Genomic DNA, 19,128 nt, shown 5'->3' on the forward strand with positions numbered 1-19,128 from the left:
AAATCAAGGGACACTGGCTTACCTTGTTCATGTTGAAATCAGATTTTTAAATTTTTCTCTTTTTTAATATATATATATATATATATATATATATATATATATATATATATATATATATAGTTGTACATTTATAATTGTCCTTGTTTTCCCCACACTTCCCTAAATATAAAGGAATGAGGAACCTCTGGGCCAGGATGGGTGAAAGGTAACAAAAATCATCACAAAAGTTCTCTTGGCACTGTCATGCTACAGACTTTTTATTTTGGAATCTGTCTGCAGTTGAGAAAATTTAAGTGGTGCATCACTGTGGCAAAAAAAGCATTCCATTATTGAAGAAGGTCTGCAAGACTGGGGACCTGACTGCTCTGCAGGTATCAGGGGCAGGTTGTTTCAAAAGAGCAAAAGCTGAAAAGGAAGATGGCAGAGGAGTGAATGGCAATCACACTGAGCTCTGCCCAAGACCAGTCTGGAATCACAACTCAATTCCGGAGATACCACCTGGAACCAACTACTGAGCAGTAGCCAGAGAGAAGCAAAACTTCAGCAAAACAGCTTCGGCACAACCTTTGTGGTAAGGAGTGTAGTACAGACTCAAGAAGGTTGTCTGGACTTCCTTATGAGTCAGGGCTGGTGGAATAATTAAGCAGACTCTTGGATCTCCCATAAAAGATTTAGGTCTAAACCCTAAGCTAGGATTCCAAGCCTAGAAAACCATAGCTGAAAAAGTACAGAGATAACAACCAGTGACACAAAGTCATAAGATTTCTCTCTGCCAGAGACAGACTGTTGAAGACACAAGGACACTTTAAAGGGCCAACACAAATTTTCATTTGCAGACACTTATCCAGAGCTCTGGCAAAGGCGGGGACAGAGTGGGCTGGATACGCCTGAGGAGAGAAGGGGGGCAGAAGCCTTGGGGAGAGAACTGAAAGAGGAACTGCAGGAATCCCAGAGCTGAGTCATCCCCTAGACCAGGGGTGACAAACTCTTTTCACTGGAGGTCGTGTAGCCTTGAAGTTACCTTCGAAGGGCTGAAGGAAATTTTAGGACTGTCTAAATGTAACCACTCCTTAACTAGGAGCAAGGAGCTTGGTGCTGCCACCAAGAAAGAAACATGGCACCAGGCCAGATAAAACAAGGTGGAGGGCCGGATTTGGCCCTCTGCCATTTCTCTTGCCACCTGTGCCCTAGACGGCAGCAGGCTTTGTGCTTGGGCAAACCAGTTTCCTCCAGAGCAGCAGTGGCCTGAGGGAAAGCAATAGCCTCAACCCCAGAAGAGTCTCTGTGCTGGCCCTCTGGTGGTTAAGCCTGACTGCTGAGTCCTAGAGACCAGATGAACAGCTGACATAAATAGCCAGAGACAGTAAATCACTGGCAAAGGAGGGGCAGAGTAGATTAGAGAGACTTGGGGAGGGATGGAAGCTGTGGAGAAAGAATGTAGTCACTGGGATCTGATGCTAAGCCAGTCCCCATATGCAGCAACCATCCTGCTCAGGCAGACCAACCCCTCTGAGCAGCAGCAGCCTGAGGGGAAACAATAGCCCCTACCCAGGAGGGGATTGGCCCCACCTAAGGTGCTAATAACCTGACTGCTGAGTGCAGAGTGACCAGATTAAGAATTGCAGGACACATAAGATCACTAGAAGTATTGGACAGGCTCCCTAAGATCACATGGGGTCAACATCTGACATCACCAGAAGCAGATCCAGAAAGGAAAAAACAAAAACAAAAACAGTGGTAAGCACAAGATGCTACTGAGATGAAAGCCACTGTGGTCTTCTTCATGATTTGCGAAATTCTCTTTCCTGAATAGCTTTATAACATTCATTCTTCCTCCCAGGGAGTATATAAGAAATCACTCGATTTTCTACTACAGTGCATTTCAATTCACGTATTTTGGCCCTCCTTCTCTTTGCCCATTTTGCCATCCTCTTTCCTTGCAATATTTTCATTTCAGTTTTGGTTTATTCCCTAGCTACAAATTGATCCCATTTCATACCCGTTCTCCCCTGATTAGACACTCAAAATGAATTTTCTTTTCAAAGGTCACTTCACATCCTTTTGCCCAGGTCTTAAAACACCCACATTCTCTCTATAGCTTTAAGAATCTTTGCTATTTGGGAAGGGGCCGTGTGTTGCACTGCTTTTTCCAGGTTATCCTAGAGCTTCACCTGATTCTGCGTTTAAATATCAAATTTTACTGGACTCTTCTGAGGCAGACTCTGGCCCTCCGAAGTCTGTGTGCTGTGCATGGAGTACACAAATTCACATGGACTACTGAGTCTTGTGGAGAAAAAGGGACAGCACAGCCACTCTCTCAAGGGGAGAGTGCCCCCACCACTCTCTCAAGAGGAGAGTGCCCCGCTCTTGCCCTGGACAAGCTTTTATTGGTTTCCAGTCACCTACATCAAAGAAGGTTCTCATTGTTTCTAGATTTACCTAAGTGATTACTTCTTACAGATACAAAAAAAAAAGGAGAAAAGTTGCCAATGCAAGGGAACCATAAAAATGATTGGTTTGGTACATTTCATCCTTGGGACATCTTAGCACAGACTTTAGGGATGTTTTCTTCAGAGATATACATTAAAAATCTGCAGTCTTAACTCAAGGTGAGGGAGTTTTTACCAAAAGCAAGTCTCATAGCAGCCTAGGTACAATGCGTGCCCGATTCCCCATGGGAACGCTGCTCTGCACACTTGGCTTGTGTGCCACCTTGCATTGATTGGTTTGTCCAGATCAATAGTGGGCTACATTCTCCAATGACTGCTGATTGGTTCCCTATAATTCCCCCCTTGTATTTAGTAAGGCTGCTACAGAAGCGAGGCTTACAAAGCTTGCTTCTTTTGGTTTCTCATACGACCCTGGGAGAACAATTTGTAAATGCACTGAAGTATACACAGCATTATTAGAATCAATAAGCCAGCTAGAAGCTCCAAGGGCCGACACTCTTAGTTAAGTCCATGAACCCAATATTTTTTGTGTAGCCAGGGGGAATTGTCACAGAGGGTTCTACCAAACCTCTTGCTTAGTCAAGTGTTGAATGTCCTGCAACAGCTGATGCAGCTCTAGCTGCAATTTATGAATTTGTCCCTTTAAATTGGTAGAAAAAGCTCCCCTTAGAGTGATGTTGACTGTCACTCCAATAGTGCAGGCTGGAGTTCCACTGTAGTGGAATGATGCATAGCTTGGAGAATCCAGGATCACAGGTCAGCTGCTGGTGGGTCACTAGTGCATCCTGGCACTCGCCGATAGAGTCGAGTGCTGATTCAACCGCAGAGAGGCGAGTCGGGATCTTTTGATCAATCTGGGCCTGTTGGAGCCTTTCTAAAGTAGTATTGGTTAAGAGGACATCAACATTATGAGCAGTTTGAAGTGAGTCAACGAGGGCAGCAGTTGCTGTAGCAGCGGTAGCTGTGACAACTATAGCAAAGACAATGAACTCAATTAGGGTGCCAATGAACCATCGGACTCGTAAAGAGGACAGCATATTGTTAAGTGCTATCATGCTATTGGGATCCTCCTATTCTCTAGTTACAACAACTGGAGCCGTATTTTGTGTTTGTCTTCTAAACTATATAAAGAGTAGTGAGGTTTTAACTGAGTAATATCGAGATGGGTAAGGCAGCTGGCGTATATAGAGCCTTCAGGCACAGGCAGAGCATAAATTTTGCAGATTCATATAAAAGACTTGGCTGTCCCCGGAGTTGCTAAATACAAGTAGGAGTGAGAGGTATAAACCATGACTCAATCCTGTTCTGGAAGGTCAATTTGATAAAAACATCTTTGGACACCTTTAGGGTCACATAACAATTCTTATATACAGATGCATTCTAGTGATAAAAGGCAAGCCCATTTTCCAAGAATTATAATGCCATGGGATAGTGTGGTTAGGAGAAACAATTCTGATAATAGGTGCTCTGGTGCCGGGCCCCTCCCACCACATATTAGTATATATTAACAGAGGCAGAGCTGGGACTATTGTTTCATCAGACTTAGCTAATATTCTCCGGTTAGCTCCCCAATTCTCCACCACAAAAGGACTTTTGGGGAGATAAGCAATCGTGGTGTTCAGTCCTCGGCACAAAGACCAGAAGACTGAGTCCTTACAACTAGTGTCTAAGGTACAAGGAGGAACCGGAGGGGGATTGAAAGTATGATAAACTTCCTTTTGGATATGCAGACCCACTGTGGTTACCATGGTGAATTGATTGTAATTACTGTACTGCTCCTTGCTAACAGCATAAAATTGTTCTTTTATAGGTAACACAAAGTGTTAAGAAGAACAGAAAAAACAAACTGCTAAATACTCAGCAACATAAACCGTATTTCTTGGCACTGACATCCAGTGCTTGCTTTTTTTCTAGTGGACCATTGTCAGCTGGGCCACCTGGTCTCCTACTTGATTGGTTTTCATCTCCAGGTAGCGGAGCTTGATGTCTGTCTTGTTCATGATAAGGCTTTACCCTTTTAGCTGGTAGCCTGACAGGGCCTGTAGGAATGGAGACACATGCATACCCTCTTCCCCGTGTTAAGAGGTCTACAGGTCCCTGCCAAGAGCCATTTCCCAGGGGCTCTCTATATAAAAGCTGAGGGTAAGGTGACTTTGATTCTTTTGTCTGAAAATGCTTCTCAATTAGAGATCAGAGCGATTCATCAGAATTTTAAAAATTATAGGTGAACATGGCTAACATAATCAAATTTGGGGGGACAAACATCAGGACTCCCCATTTTTTGTTTTTTAGGCAGGTTTTTAAAGGAATAATAAGCTTGTTTTACAATTGGCTGACTGGTTGGATTATAAGTATTCCTGTTTTTTTTTTTAAGATTTTATTTATTTATTTTTAGAGAGGGAAAGGAGGGACATACATATATAGAGAGAAAAACATCAATGCGTGGTTGCTGGGGGCCATGGCCTGCAACCCAGGCATGCACCCCGAGTGAGAATCGAACCTGCAACACTTTGGTTCTCAGCCCGTGCTCAATCCACTGAGCTACGCCAGCCAGGGCTTAAAGTATTCCTGTTTTATGCTGGATTTTTTCTGGAGCAATTACTAATCCAGCAGAGGCCACAGAGTTTTTAAGAAAGGAAGTAGTTTTTGCTAGCATATCTTGTGAGGGAACTGCAATCAAAATGTCATCTATATAGTGATAGATAATAGAATTAGGGAACTGATCTCTTACTGACTGAATGGTTGTATGAAGAAAATGCTGGCAGATAGTTGTTGGGATCCACCCTGCCTGGTCTCAGGAAGCTGTAACCCACCATGGCTAAGGCTGAGTTAGAGACCTCCAGACCAGGAGCCACCAAGGAGACAAGCTTATCTCCCTGGCAGGAGCACTGCTTCTGCTCCTTGCCGGGACCCCAATGCTTGATCAGTTAGCCAATGATGGGTAAGATTCCCCAAAGGGAGAATCATCTAAGACAGGCATGATCATGTGGAGGCCGCAGGGAGGAGACTCAGGGGGCTGTGGAAATGAGGGGGTGATCCACATAGACCCCTGCCCCCTCGGCCCTCACAAAGCCTGAGTCCTTGTTCTGTCCATGAGAAATCCAAGTCTCCTGAGTGCCTTTGTCTCTTTGTCTCTGCCCAACTCAGGCCTATGGAAATAACAGGGGCGGTGCAGTCCAGACCACAGTTGGCAGACCCCCAGGGTAATTAGACCTGAGGCATAGGATATGCAAGATCCTGTGAGACCTGCTTGCTGGAGGGTGCTCTTGAATTAAAATATGAAGGCATGGGCAGGAAACAAAACTAGCCTTTTAGGTTCTGTAGCCTTTTAAGTGATAAAACCCCAAAATCTCAGCCCAAAATCCCAGAAAGAGTTCTGTCAGCCCCTTTGAAAGCTACCTATTCCTTTGATCTTCCCTGCCAGACTGTAATCGACAAACTGTATCTGTATTCTTAATGAAAGCCTGCTCAGGTGGGAAAATGAAATGCTCTCCACTAGAGAGAGTGGCTGTTCTGCCCCTATTTCTCCACAGGACTTGGTGTACCCTGTGTATGTTTTCTCATAACATGAGCAGCCACAGCATTCACGGTCATGCTGGCCAGTGGCTGCCTCAGATAGTTGGGCTGTTAAGTATTCCCTGAGATAAAACTTTCCACTGAAAATGCTATAAATGCTGAGAGTTATTAATGGCTGAGAGGGAAGATGCAAAAAGCTCCTGATCCTTTTCTGCTAAAGGGATTGTAAAGAAACAATCTTCTAGGTCAATAATTAAAAGTGGCAAATCTTTGGGAATACAAGCTGGATTAGGGACTGGCTTCTGGCTGTAGGGGGCCCATGGGCTGGAGGGACTCATTGATTTTTCTGAGATCCTGAATAAGTCTCCATTTACCAGATTTTTTTGGTACAACAAAAGTAGGAGTGTTTCAGGGGCTGTAAGAGGGTTCAATATGACCTCCTTCTAATTGTTGTTTAATTGTTGCTGTTCAAGTCGCTCTTCTTTAAGTGGCCATTGATCAACCAGTGCATTGGAGACCCAGGTAAGCAGCAGAAGAGTTATATGAGCAGTAGCCATTAGAGAAAAGGTGGCAGGGGGATTTGTATTCCCCAGTGACTGAGGAGATCACGGCCCCAAATATTAAGGGCATAGGCAAGATATATGGTCGAATTCACCCTACTTGACCTTCTGGCCCATAACACCTAAGAGACCATACACTGACTTGTGATTGAGAGACTCCCCCAATGCCTGTTGCCTGTGACAAGCATTCTGCTGTCTGTTAAAGGCCACTCAAGAGGCCAAAATTGTTTCAAGATAACAGAGATGTAAGCTCCCATATCTATGAGGCGATGAAATTTTATCTTTTATTTTTACTTGTAATATTGGTTTATTTAACTTGATTCATTCTGTCCAAAAAAGCTGATTGATTGTCTGTACTGCCAAAACTTCCTTCCCCCCATCATTGTATTTTGAGTCTTTGAGACTATGTAGGGGAGTAGGAGTAGCTGGGCAATGCGTGTTTGGGCAGGAATAATATGATAACCAGACACTTTAAGCATAATTTTAATTTCCCCTTGATAGTCTGAGTCAATGACTCCTGGCTGAACAAAAATGCCTTTCAGAGTACTACTGGATCTCCCTAAGATTAGACCAACTGTTCCTGGGGGTACAGGTCCCCAGACACCAGTGGGAGCTACAATTACTTGATCCTGTTCCTTTAAGATGAACTCGTTGGTGGTGACCAAGCCCAGCCCTGTGCTTCCGCGGGTGGCTGTACAAAGGTTGGAAACTGTGCATTTTCCCGCATTCTCTGATATTGATTGCTGTTCTGAAAGCTCCATTTGGGTTTAGGGGTGCTGGAGCGGGCGTCCCCCTGGAAGTTTCCCTGAATGGGCTGGCCATTTTTGTCAAATTTAGACAGCATTCCTTTGCCCAATGTTTGCTTTTCCCAGAGTGCAGACAATCCTTTAGGGGAAGCTTGTAATTATGCTTTCTCCCTTCCTGTGTGGACAAACAGTCCATGTACTGAAGACCAGGGTTTCCACAATTGTAACATTTGGGATTCCCCTTAATTGTAGCAGCTAAGAGAGAGGCCATATGCAGCTCTGTGCCGACACCTTGGAAAGCCTTGATAAACTCACTGATGTCTTAGGTGGTAGTTTTCAGGGGTCCTATAATGGCCCTGCAGTCCTTATTAGCATTTTCATAAGCTAGCTGGCACAAAAGAGCTTTGGCTGCTCTGTCATTACCAATTTGCCTTCCAATAGCTTCTTGAGGGGACCAATAGAGTCAATATATGCCTCCATAGCAGCCTGACAGATATTGGCAAAGGAAGATGTTTCTCTGGCCTGAGCATCAGGCATGGCTTTCATGGCTCTGAGAGTGATCTGAGCACTCTGACTGTAAGCATGAGGGTTAAGTCTGGCTTGATTCCCAGTGATAGCAAAAGCACCAGACCCAGGCAGCATAGGGAGGGTGACAGAATTATTTATTTGTGCATTCTCAGGTGCTTGGGTGCCAGCCCTTTGAGAGTATTCCGAATGCCAGACAGTGAATTGAGCAGGAGTCAAAACAGTCCTGGCGAGGGCAATCCAGTCACAAGGTGCCATTTTATAACGGTCAGTAATGACTTTAAATAGCTTGCTAGTAAAAGGACACTGAAGCCCATTTTCTTTAATGCTTTTCTTTAAATCCTTATAAAGAGAAAAGGGAAGGGGCTCATGGACATTTCTTTGACCGTTCATCACAACAGGGAAGGCCAAAAGGGCATCTATATCTCCAGCCTCCACTGCCTGCCGAAGGCACTGCCTCGTAGACCTGATAAGATATTTGTCTGAGTTTTCTTGCTTTCTTGGTGGTGATACATCCTGCAAAGAGGAATGCTCCCAGAGTTGGGGCAAAGAGTGATGACTATATGGCAGGTTCTCCGACAGGACAGTAAGCAGAACTTCCGTGGCCTGTTCTCCTATTACATTATATATGACCTCCTTCTTTGAGCTAAAATCCTTATGCTTTTCTATGACTAACTCTGTTTTTTTAGCCCATATAGACATGAGAGCAATCCTGACTAGTCCCCAAGTTAATAAGTTTTGAGCTCCAATTGAAACACCACTGCCCTGTAAAAATTTTAGCTTGTCACTTGCCTTTTCCCAAACCTTAATATCTAAGGTTCCCTTATCAGGAAAAGCATGGGAATATTCCTTTACTGTTTGTAAAGCAGAATGAAATGCTGTTTCTTCACAGTACATCCTGCTCCCAGAAGGAGCTGCTGTAACACATGCAGGTAAACTTCCTGCTCTTTAGATAAACCAGAGCCAATTCTTGATATTAAGAGGCTCATTTTTACTCTCAATTTCGTCCTTTCAAACTCCACCACTTGAGCTGAATTCTAGCTGCTAGCTGTTGAAGGATATAGTGTAGTGAGTCAAAAATGTGCTGTTGGTGAAAGATCATCGGAAAGGGGTGCCAAATATTCCAGGTATCCTAACCCCACTTATGGGTCTCAGGTTCTACCCCAACTGTAAAACACCGCAAGTGGGAGCTCAAAGCGTTAGGTGACCAACCTTTATATATCGCTTCCCTGGGTGAGCCAGGACTTAAATTACTATGATTGGGATTCCCTGTGAGGCCCCTGCACATCTCAGGGATTGACCCCAGACACCTCTGCAAGGTCCCTACTCACATAGGAACACCTGAGATCTCAAGCTGGAGGGAGGAATGCCTCTTATCTTCAGTGCTCAGCAAGAAGTTGAAACACTCATAAATAACCCTGAAACTAACACTGAGTTCTAAAAACCATCTTCAGAGACTGGTTGAAACTGAAACACTCATTTACTACCTGCTTTTCTGTTAGCAGGCAGGTTGAGGTAAAAGGCAAAATCAGAAGGGCTGCAAGAAGCAGCTTTTAAAGAAAATATGTGGGATTGGAGTGAAAAACAGAATACTATACTTGAACAACAATAATAAAAGTTATCAAAAAAAAAGAAAGAATGCACTGAGGCACTTATGTTATTAAAGCTAATTGAAAGGAAAATTCATTGATCTCTCTCCCAACCCTAAAACCTGATTGGGGGTTGTGCCACAGGGATGGTCTTGTGAATGTTTTTATAGTGTGCTTCTCTTTGCATGGACTTTTGCTTGCAGTTGGCAGGAAACCTAGTGTTCTGTCCTGGCCCACATTCATCTTATTGTCTCATGGGTGACTTCCAGCAGCAGGTGCCCTTGTGCCTCTAAACTACCTGAACTGTGCTTGTGAAGTACAACGACTGCCAGAGAGCAAGAGCAAGGCTTCTGCTTACTAAAGAGAGTGTGGTCGCAAGAGAGAGCGACCTTGGAAAAATACTGCTTTTCTCTGAAATCCAACATACCCTATGACCTTACCGAAAAGCATTTGGTGGCGTTGGACCTTACCTGGTCTGATGCACACACTACACCTAGTTGTTGTGTTGTCCACGACAGCTTGTAGCCTCTGGGTCCTTGTTTCTGATGCCAGATGATGCGGACTCTGGCCCTCCGGAGTCTGTGTTGTGGATGCAGTACATTAATTCACATGGTCTACCAAGTCCTGTGGAGAAAAAGGGATGGCACAGACACTTTCTCAAAAGGAGAACACCTCTGAGTGCCTCATCCACTTTCTGAAGAGGAAAGCAACCTGATCTTTGACTGGACAAGCTTTTATTGGTTTCCAGTTACCTTACATCAAAGAAGGTTCTCATTGTTTCTAGATTTACCTAAGTGATTACTTCTTACAGATAACAAAAAAAAAGGAGAAAAAGTTGCCAATGCAAGGGAACCATAAAAATGATTGGTTTGGTTACATTTCATCCTTGGGACATCTTAGCACAGACTTTAGGGAGTTTCTTCAGAGATATACATTAAAAATCTGCAGTCTTAACTCAAGGTGAGGGAGTTTTACCAAAAGCAAGTCTCATAGCAGCCTAGGTACAATGCATGCCTGATTCCCTATGGGAAAGCAAATCTGCACACCTGGCTTGTGTGCCACCTTGCACTGGTTGGTTTTCCAGGTCAATAGTGGTCTACATTCTCCATTGCCATTTTGATCAGTTAGCCATTCCCTCTTCTACTCTTTTTATTTCTTTGGCTCAAGTTTTATTTCTGCTGTCTTAGCCTGTTTTAACTTTCTTTTTCTTTTTTTTTATAATACAGTTTTTGTGTGTTTTTTTAAGATTTTATTGATTTATTTTTAGAGAGGGAAGGAAGGGAGAAAGAAAGAGAGAGCTAAGCATCAATGTGTGGTTGCTGGGGGCTGTGGCCTGCAACCCAGGCATGTGCCCTGACTGCGAATCGCACCTGCAATGCTTTGGTTTGCAGCCCACGCTCAATCCACTGAGCTACACCAGCCAGGGCTTCCTTTCTTTTTCTTTTTGTCTTTATTCTCTTTCTCTTTCATCCTGCCCTTATTTGTGTTTATTCTCTTTTTATTTTTTACATCCTAAATTTAAATTTTCCCTAACTTAGTCTGGCTTTTGTTCCTCACTCTTAGTAGTCCCTGTCTCTTATCATTACAAAATCAATTCCCATTCCTCTAAATACCCCTTAGACTGTTCTTTGTTTCTTTTCTGCCTCTTATTACCATAGCACATATATTAATTTTAGCTTGTGTGCCATTGATAGTACTCCAGTGGATCTTTTGCTTTCAATTTGGGTCTTATATTTTAATTAATAATTTAAAATTCTTCTTTCCTTATTCTTTGTCTCAGTTATTTTATTTTATATTATTTTAACTTCTGTTCAAACCTGATATTATATGCTTTCCTTCTAATACAGCTAACACATACTGTTCATTTCCTTTATTTCTTCATGAGGTAAACCTTTCCTTGTCTCCTTCCACTGGCCCAACTTCAAAACCTTCTGAGTGGTCCTCCCTCTACCCTCTTAAAATAATTTTTCTTTCAGTAGGTCAATTCATATCCACTCTCCTTTCTTATAACAGTCTTAATCTCATTACATTCTTATTACTGCTGTTCATTGGCTATTGATAGAGGCATTGTGGGGGAAAGACAGTATTTGCATGTGTGGGTATATTTCTTGGGCTCTGTGCTTTTTTCAGGAAGTGTCTGCACAGCAGTACACAAGATGTGGTGGGTGGAGTGACCCTCAGTGAACCAGCAGCAGGGAAGGACACAGGAAAAACAACCCAAAGACAATCAAAACTCAATTACATCCGGCAACACAGCATAAGAGGCATAAAGGACATTCCAACAACATCAAGTGAAGGAGATCCAGGAGACTGCACAAATGAATCTCACAGGCCTACCACCATAAGAGTTCACACCTCAAATTCAGCAAGTCAAAGACATCAGTTTAAGAAACAGAAGCAAAAAAAGAAGAGTCCCACTAAAAATGGGAAGACAAAAAAACAACCCCCAATGAAAAGAAAAATAGGAATCCTCAGAAAGAATGCTAAATAAAATAGAGGCCAGTCAACAATGACATACTGAGTTTGAAACAATGGTTATAAGGAAGCTCAATGAACTCAGAGTGAATTATCCAAAACTGCAGTGAAATTACGAGGAGCTTACTTCACATCATATCAGTATGAAACAGGACATAGAAACAATCAATAAGGGCCAAGAAAAAATGAAGTATACAATTGGTGAATTAAAGAGCACAGTAGAAGGATCCAAAAGCAGGCTTGCTGAAGCAGACAATCTAGTCAGTGAGCCGGAATAAGAAAAAGAAAAAAAAAAACTCCAAAAAGGATAAGAAAAGGAAAAAAAGACTTAAAAAGAATGAGGAGGGATTAATGGAAATGCAGGACAACATGAAAAGGAATAATATCCACATAATAGGGATACCAGAAGGCAAGATGAGAAGCAAGGAGTAGAAACCTTGTTTGGAAAAATAATAACGGAAAACTTCCCTAATTTGATGAGGGAAAAGCCACAAAGTCCAGGCAGCAGAGAGACTCCCAATCAAGAGGAATGCAGAGAGAGGCCCACTGTGAGACACATCATAATTAAAATGGAAAAATTTAAAGACAAAGAGAGGATCTAAAATTCAGCAAGAGAGAAATAGAAAGTAACATACAAGGGAGCCCCAATAAGGATGGCAGCTGACTTCTCAACAGAAACATCACAAGCAAGAAGCAAATGGCAAGATATATTCTGGACAATGAAAAACAAAGGCCTGCAACCAAGACTACTCAATTCAGTAAGGGTCTCAATTAAAATGGAAGGTCAAATGAGGAGTTTCCCACACAAAAGAAGGATGAAAGAATAGCTCCACCAAAACAGCATTGCAAAATTTGTTAAGGGACTGCTCTAAGAAGAAAAAGAAAAACAGTGAGACAGAAAGGAACAAAGGTAGAAAGGGAGTTAAATGTCAATGAATAAGAACCAATCAACAATAACCTTGAATGTAAATGGATAAAATGCTCTGATCTGAACACATAGCATAGGTGAATGGATAAGAAAACATGACCCACACATATAATGCCTACAAGAGACCCAGGTCAAAACAAAATGCCTACACAGACTGAAAGTGAAAGGCTCCAAAACATATATTTCACATAAATGGGCAGGGAGGAAAAGCTGGGGTAACAATACTTACATCTGGTGAGATAGACTTCAAAACAAAGGCCATAAAAAGAGGCAGAGAATGACACTTCATAATACTCAAGGGAAGAATCCATCAAGAAGTCATAGACATTATAAAGATATATGCAACCAACGTGGGAGCACCCAAAGACATAAAAATATTTTGGAGGAATTCAAGTAAGATGTAGAGAGCAACACACTTATATGAAGGGATTATAGCACCCCACTGTCAAAAATGGACAGATCTTCCAAACAGAATATTAACAAGGATATTGTGACAAGAATATTGTGGCATTGAACAATGCCCTAGATAAAAAGGATTTCACTAATACATATATATATATGTATTATATACACTAATGTATTATATATGTATAATGTAATGCAATGTAATATAATGTAATGTAATGTAATTTAACACTAATGTATTATATATGTATAATGCAATGTAATGTATATGTGTTATATGCACTAATATATATATATATATATATCCGTTCATCCTAAAGAAGCAAAAGACGCATTCTTTTAAAAAAGACAAATCATGAGAAAGGACACCAAACAAGCATCAATTTTCAAGAAAATTGAAATGATATTAAGTATCTTCTCAGACCACAAGAGCAGGAAAGTAGAAAACAATCCAAGGAAAAACTAAAAAATATTCAAATTCATGGAGATTGAGAAGCATGCTATTAAACAATGAATGGGTTAAGAATGAGATCAAGTACAAAATCAAAAAGTTTCTGGAAGCCAATGAGAATGAACTGACAACAGTGGAAATCTTGTGGGACATAGACAAGGCAGTCCTTAGAGAGAAGTTCATTGCGATATAGGCCTACATAAAAAGTATAGGAACATTTTAAATAAACAGCCTAACCCTACATCTACAAGAGCTGGAGGAACAACAACAAAGACAGCCCAGAGCCAGTAGAAGGAAGGAAATAACGAATATCACAATAGAATTTAATGACAGAGAGACTAAAGGAACAATTCTAAAATTCCAGGAGCTGGTTTTTTGAAAAGACAAAGAAAAAAAACATGAATTCCAGCAGACTCACCAAGAAAAAAGAGAACAAATCACAAACAAAAGTAGAGAGATAACTAGTGACACCACAAAAATGCAAAAAAAAAAAAAAAAAAAAAAGATAGTACCATAAAAAAGTATATGCCAAGAAATTTGAAACCCTAGGTGAAATGGACAAATTTCTAGGAAAGCATAATCTTCCAAAACTGAATGAAAAACAAGTAAAAAACCTGAAGAGACTAACAACAGCTGACAAAATTGAGGCAATAATCAAAAAACTCCCATGATGAGAAAGCCCTGGACAGCACTGTTTCACAGGAGAATTTTACAAAACACTTAAGGAAGAGCTAACTCCCATCCTTCAGAGACTATTTCAAAAAATCCACAAAGATGGAAGACACCCAAACACCCAAAGTCTTGCTATAAATCCAGCATCATTCTAATCCCAAAACCAGAGAAAGATACAACAAAGAAAACTACAGGCTAATATCACTGATCAACATAAATGCTAAAATCCACCACACAATATTGGCAAACTGCATTCAGCAATACCTTAAAAAGCCATACATCATCATTCCCTGGGATTCATTCCAGAGATGCCAGGATGGTACAACATTCACAGATCTATAAAGGTAATACGTTACGTGGACAAAAGGAAAGGCAAAAACCACATGACCATATATCAGTGGATGCAGAAAAACATCTGATAAGCTGCAACACCCATTTATGAAAAGACACTCAGGAAAGTGGGAGCCCAGGCAGCATTCCTCAATGTAATAAAGGCCATGTACAGAGACCTACAGCCAACATCATACTCAGAGAGAGCCAACTAAAAGCTTTCCTACTAAGATCAGCAACGACACCAGGATGTCTGCTTTCACCACTTCTATTCATTGTGGTATCAGAAGTCCTAGCCACAGCAATCAGACAAGAAGAAGAAATAAAAGGCATTCAAACTGGGAAGGAGGAAGTAAAACTGTCATTGTTTACAGATGACATCATAGTGTACAAAGAAAATGCTACAGACACCATGAAAAAAATACTCGACCTAATAAGTGAATTTAGAAAAATAGTGGGATACAAAGTCAATATTCAGAAATTGAAGGCACTTTTGTACACACCAATAATGAAATACCAGCAATAGAAGTGAGGAAAAAATACCACTTGCTATAGCAACAAAAAAAAATAAAGTACCTAAGAAGAAACCTAACCAAGGAGGAAATAGGCCTGGACTCAGATAACTTCGCAACACTGAAGAAAGAAACAAGAGAAGACCCCCCAAAATGGAAACATATACCATGTCCATGGATTGGAAGAACTTGTATCATCAAAATGTCCATTCTACCCAAAGCAATTTATAGAGCCAACGCAATCCATATTTAATTACCAATGACTTATTTTACAGTTATAGTACAAACATTTCAAAAATTAATATGGAACCATAAATGAGTCCAAATAGCTGCAATTTTGAGAAAGAAGAAAAAGTAGATGGGATCACTAAACCTGACATCAAACTATATCACAAACCCACAGGAATGAATAGAGTCTGGGCCTGATCTAAGTACAGACACATAGATCAATGGAGAAGAATAGAGAGCCCAGGAATAATCCCATGTCTCTATGGTCAAGTAATATCTGACAAAGGGGGCAGAAGCATGAATTGAATAAAAATAGCCTTATCAACAAATGGTGTTGGGAGGCCTGGACAGCCCCATGCAAAAAAAGAAAAGTGTAACTCAACCACCACCTTACACTATACACAAAAATAAACTCAAGATGGATAAGAGATTTACATATTAATCCCGATAACACAAAAGTCCTAGAGCAGAAGACAGGCAAGAAAATCTCAGATAGCCCATGCAGCAATTTTGTCACTGATATGTCTCCTGGAGCAAGGGACATACAGGAAAGAATAAACAAGTGGGACCTCATCAAAATAAAAAGTTTCTTCATGACTAAAGAAAACATTAGCGGAATGAAAAGGGAACTAACTGTATGGGAAACATATTTGACAATGACATCTTGGAGAAGGTTTTGATGTCCAAAATATATAAACAACTCACATGACTCTACACAAGGAAGACCAACAATCCAAGTAAAAGATGGGCAAAGGACCTGAACAGAAAATTATCAAAAGACAGACAGAGGGTCCAGAGACTTATGAGAGGATGCTCAGCATTACAAGCCCCCAGAGAGATATAAATTAAAACTACAATAGCTTACTACTTCACACTGGTAGGAAACCATAAACAAATCAACAAACAATAAGTGCTGGTGGGCTTGTGTGGAAAAGAGAACCCTAGTGCACTGTTGGTGGGTATGAAAACTGGTGAAACATCTGTGGAAACCAGTATGGAATTTCCTCAAGAATCTGAAAATCGAACTGCCTTTTAACCCAGCAATTGCATTGCTGGGAACATACCCTAAGAATTCTGAAACACTAATTCAAAAGAACCTATGCACCCCAAAGTTCACAGCAGCACAATTCACAATAACCTAGTGTTGGAAGCAGCCTAGGTGCCCAGCAGTAAATGACTGGAATGATGAACTGCAGTGCATTTGCACAGTGGAATACTATTCAGCAGAAAAAAGAAGGAGCTCTTACCCTTCGCAACGACATGGTTGGTAGTGGAGAGCTTTATGCTAAGTGAAGTAAGCCAGCTGGTCAAAGATTAATACCATGTGATCTCACCTATAAGTGGAAGCTAAATAAAAAAGCAACAAGTGAGCAAAATATAGCCAGAGACATTGATGTTAAAAACAATCTCACAGTAACCAGAGGGGAGAGGAGAGAAAAATTACATGGGAAAGAAGGGAAAGGGTCATAAATGAACATGTATAAAGGACACATGGACAAAGCCAAAGGGTGATGGAAATGATGGTGGGAGGTGGTGGAGAGTGGGATGTGGAAAAGCGGTGTTTGGATAATGGAGAAAACTGTATTTGAACATCAATAAAAATGATAAAATATTAAAAGATCAACAACTCTCAAAAGATCAAGAAAAATACAAATATGCTTGTGTCTACTATGACAAAATCCATGTTTCCTAATATTACTATTAAAAAAAGCATTTTCTTTTTATCCTCACTTGTAGCTGGAGAGAGAATTGGAGGTCCAGATTCCTCTGTACATGACATGGTGGGACAGGGTGGAGAAAGCTGTTGGAAGCCCTGGGGGAGACCACAGATTGAGTCTGGTCATGGGCACTAGAATATAAACTCTGGGTAATGAGTGTGGAGAGCCTTTGGAGATAGATCTCACCTCAGTGGAACATGTGCTAGTGTCAGTGGCCTGATACGCTTAACCCTTGTCTACCCAGAGAGAGTACTTCAACCCATTGACAAGCCCCACCAGGATGCCTTCTTTTAAACTCTGCAAAGACAAAGAAACTACCAGGCCAGTAGACATCAGGAACACTCCACCATCCCCGTTTTATCCTTATTTAATCCCTGGAAAACTAATACATTTAATGGGACACTGTGACAATGTTCTCGGCAGCAGTGCTGAAGTAGAAGCAGAATTGAATGATGTTAAACTAAATCACCTAATAGCAGAACACTGAAGAAACTATGCCTTTTAAGATATAATATAAAGATGAATAAGTTGATATCTCTGACCTGGTATATTACAATGGTTTGCCTTGGTCTGTGAGCTGAAATATTCCAGGAAAATAATCCAACTCTTTAGTTTTCTTCATTTCTGTGTACAGCAGCCTCCCATCCCCATATCACTGTGGTGGTGTGCAGGACTTGGAGGTTTTCAAGAAAGTTGGTGCTGACTAATCCACCAGAAACTTGGGTTGGTAGGAAAAACAACAGAAGAGCACAATGTGAATGTTCACATGTTATACTGTGAAGTGTCACATATTTTTTTCTCTAATATTCTTTGAAATATGTGAGGAGTGTCTTTCTCCTGTCCAATGTAGCTAGTGGAAGAAGTGGAAGTACAGATTCCCATGTGCACAGGAATATTGGACAATTTATCAAAAGGCCTGGGAATGTGCTGAGGAAGCCATCCCTATATTTGAGGCTAGATTCGTGGCCCTTCCAGGCCTTCTTTAGTTCCTGTGTGTGGAGAATGCCACACCACATCTCCAACCTTAGACCAGCACTGGATGATGGTGTCTTACATGTGCACTTGCACCCTGTCCTTGTAGTAGTTGTTGTGGGACTCATGGACCAACTTGTAGATGATGTCACCATTGGAAGTCAGCAAAGATACAGCTGGGTACTGAGACAGAAGGCATCAGGATATTAGAAGGCACCTAATCTGTGGTTCCATGTAATGGGAGATCTACAAATTAGTACGCTGTGTATCAGGACACAGTGAGGATGATCCACACAGCACTGCTGAAGTAGAAGCAGAATTGAATAATCTCAAAGTCCCAAATCACTGACTGGCTGGCTGAACACTGTTGAAACTATGCCTTTGAAGAGATACTATAGAGGTGAAAAAGTTGATATCTCCTACCTTTAGGTTTGCAAACTGGTCTGTGAACTGAAAACTTGCAGAGGAACAATCAAACACTTTAGTTTCTCCTCATTTCTGTGTACCATGACCCCACCCAAATTCCATTGTTGTGATCTGTAGTACTTGGAGGTCTGCAAGGAAATTGGAGCTGATTAATGCACCAGAAACTTGCCGGGGGGGGGGGGGGGGGAAGGAAAAAAACAAAAACAAAAACAAAAGACAGCACAATGTGAATTCTCACATGTTCTAATGTGAATTGTCACATATTTTTTTTCCCTAATATACTTTGAACTATGTGAGGAGTGTCTTTTTCCCATCCAATGTAGCTGGCGGGAGAAGTGGAAATCCAGATTCCTATGTGCATGGGATTGTGGGATACTTTATAAAAAGCCCAGGAAGGGCACTGAGGAAGCCTTCCCCATATTTGAGCCCAGATGCTTGGGCCTTTCTGGTCATCTTGGGTTCTTGAAAGGGGAGTATACCCCGGCCCAGCTGTCACCTTAGACCAGCACTGGAGTATTATGTTGTCCTAGTGTACCTGCACTCCGTCCTGGTAAAAGTAGGATTAAGTCTAGTTGATCAACTGGTTCATGATGTCATCCTTGGACCTCTGCAAACACAGAGCTGG

The sequence above is a fragment of the Phyllostomus discolor genome, chromosome 12 (genome assembly GCF_004126475.2).
Source record: "Phyllostomus discolor isolate MPI-MPIP mPhyDis1 chromosome 12, mPhyDis1.pri.v3, whole genome shotgun sequence".
Lineage (NCBI taxonomy): Eukaryota > Metazoa > Chordata > Mammalia > Chiroptera > Phyllostomidae > Phyllostomus > Phyllostomus discolor.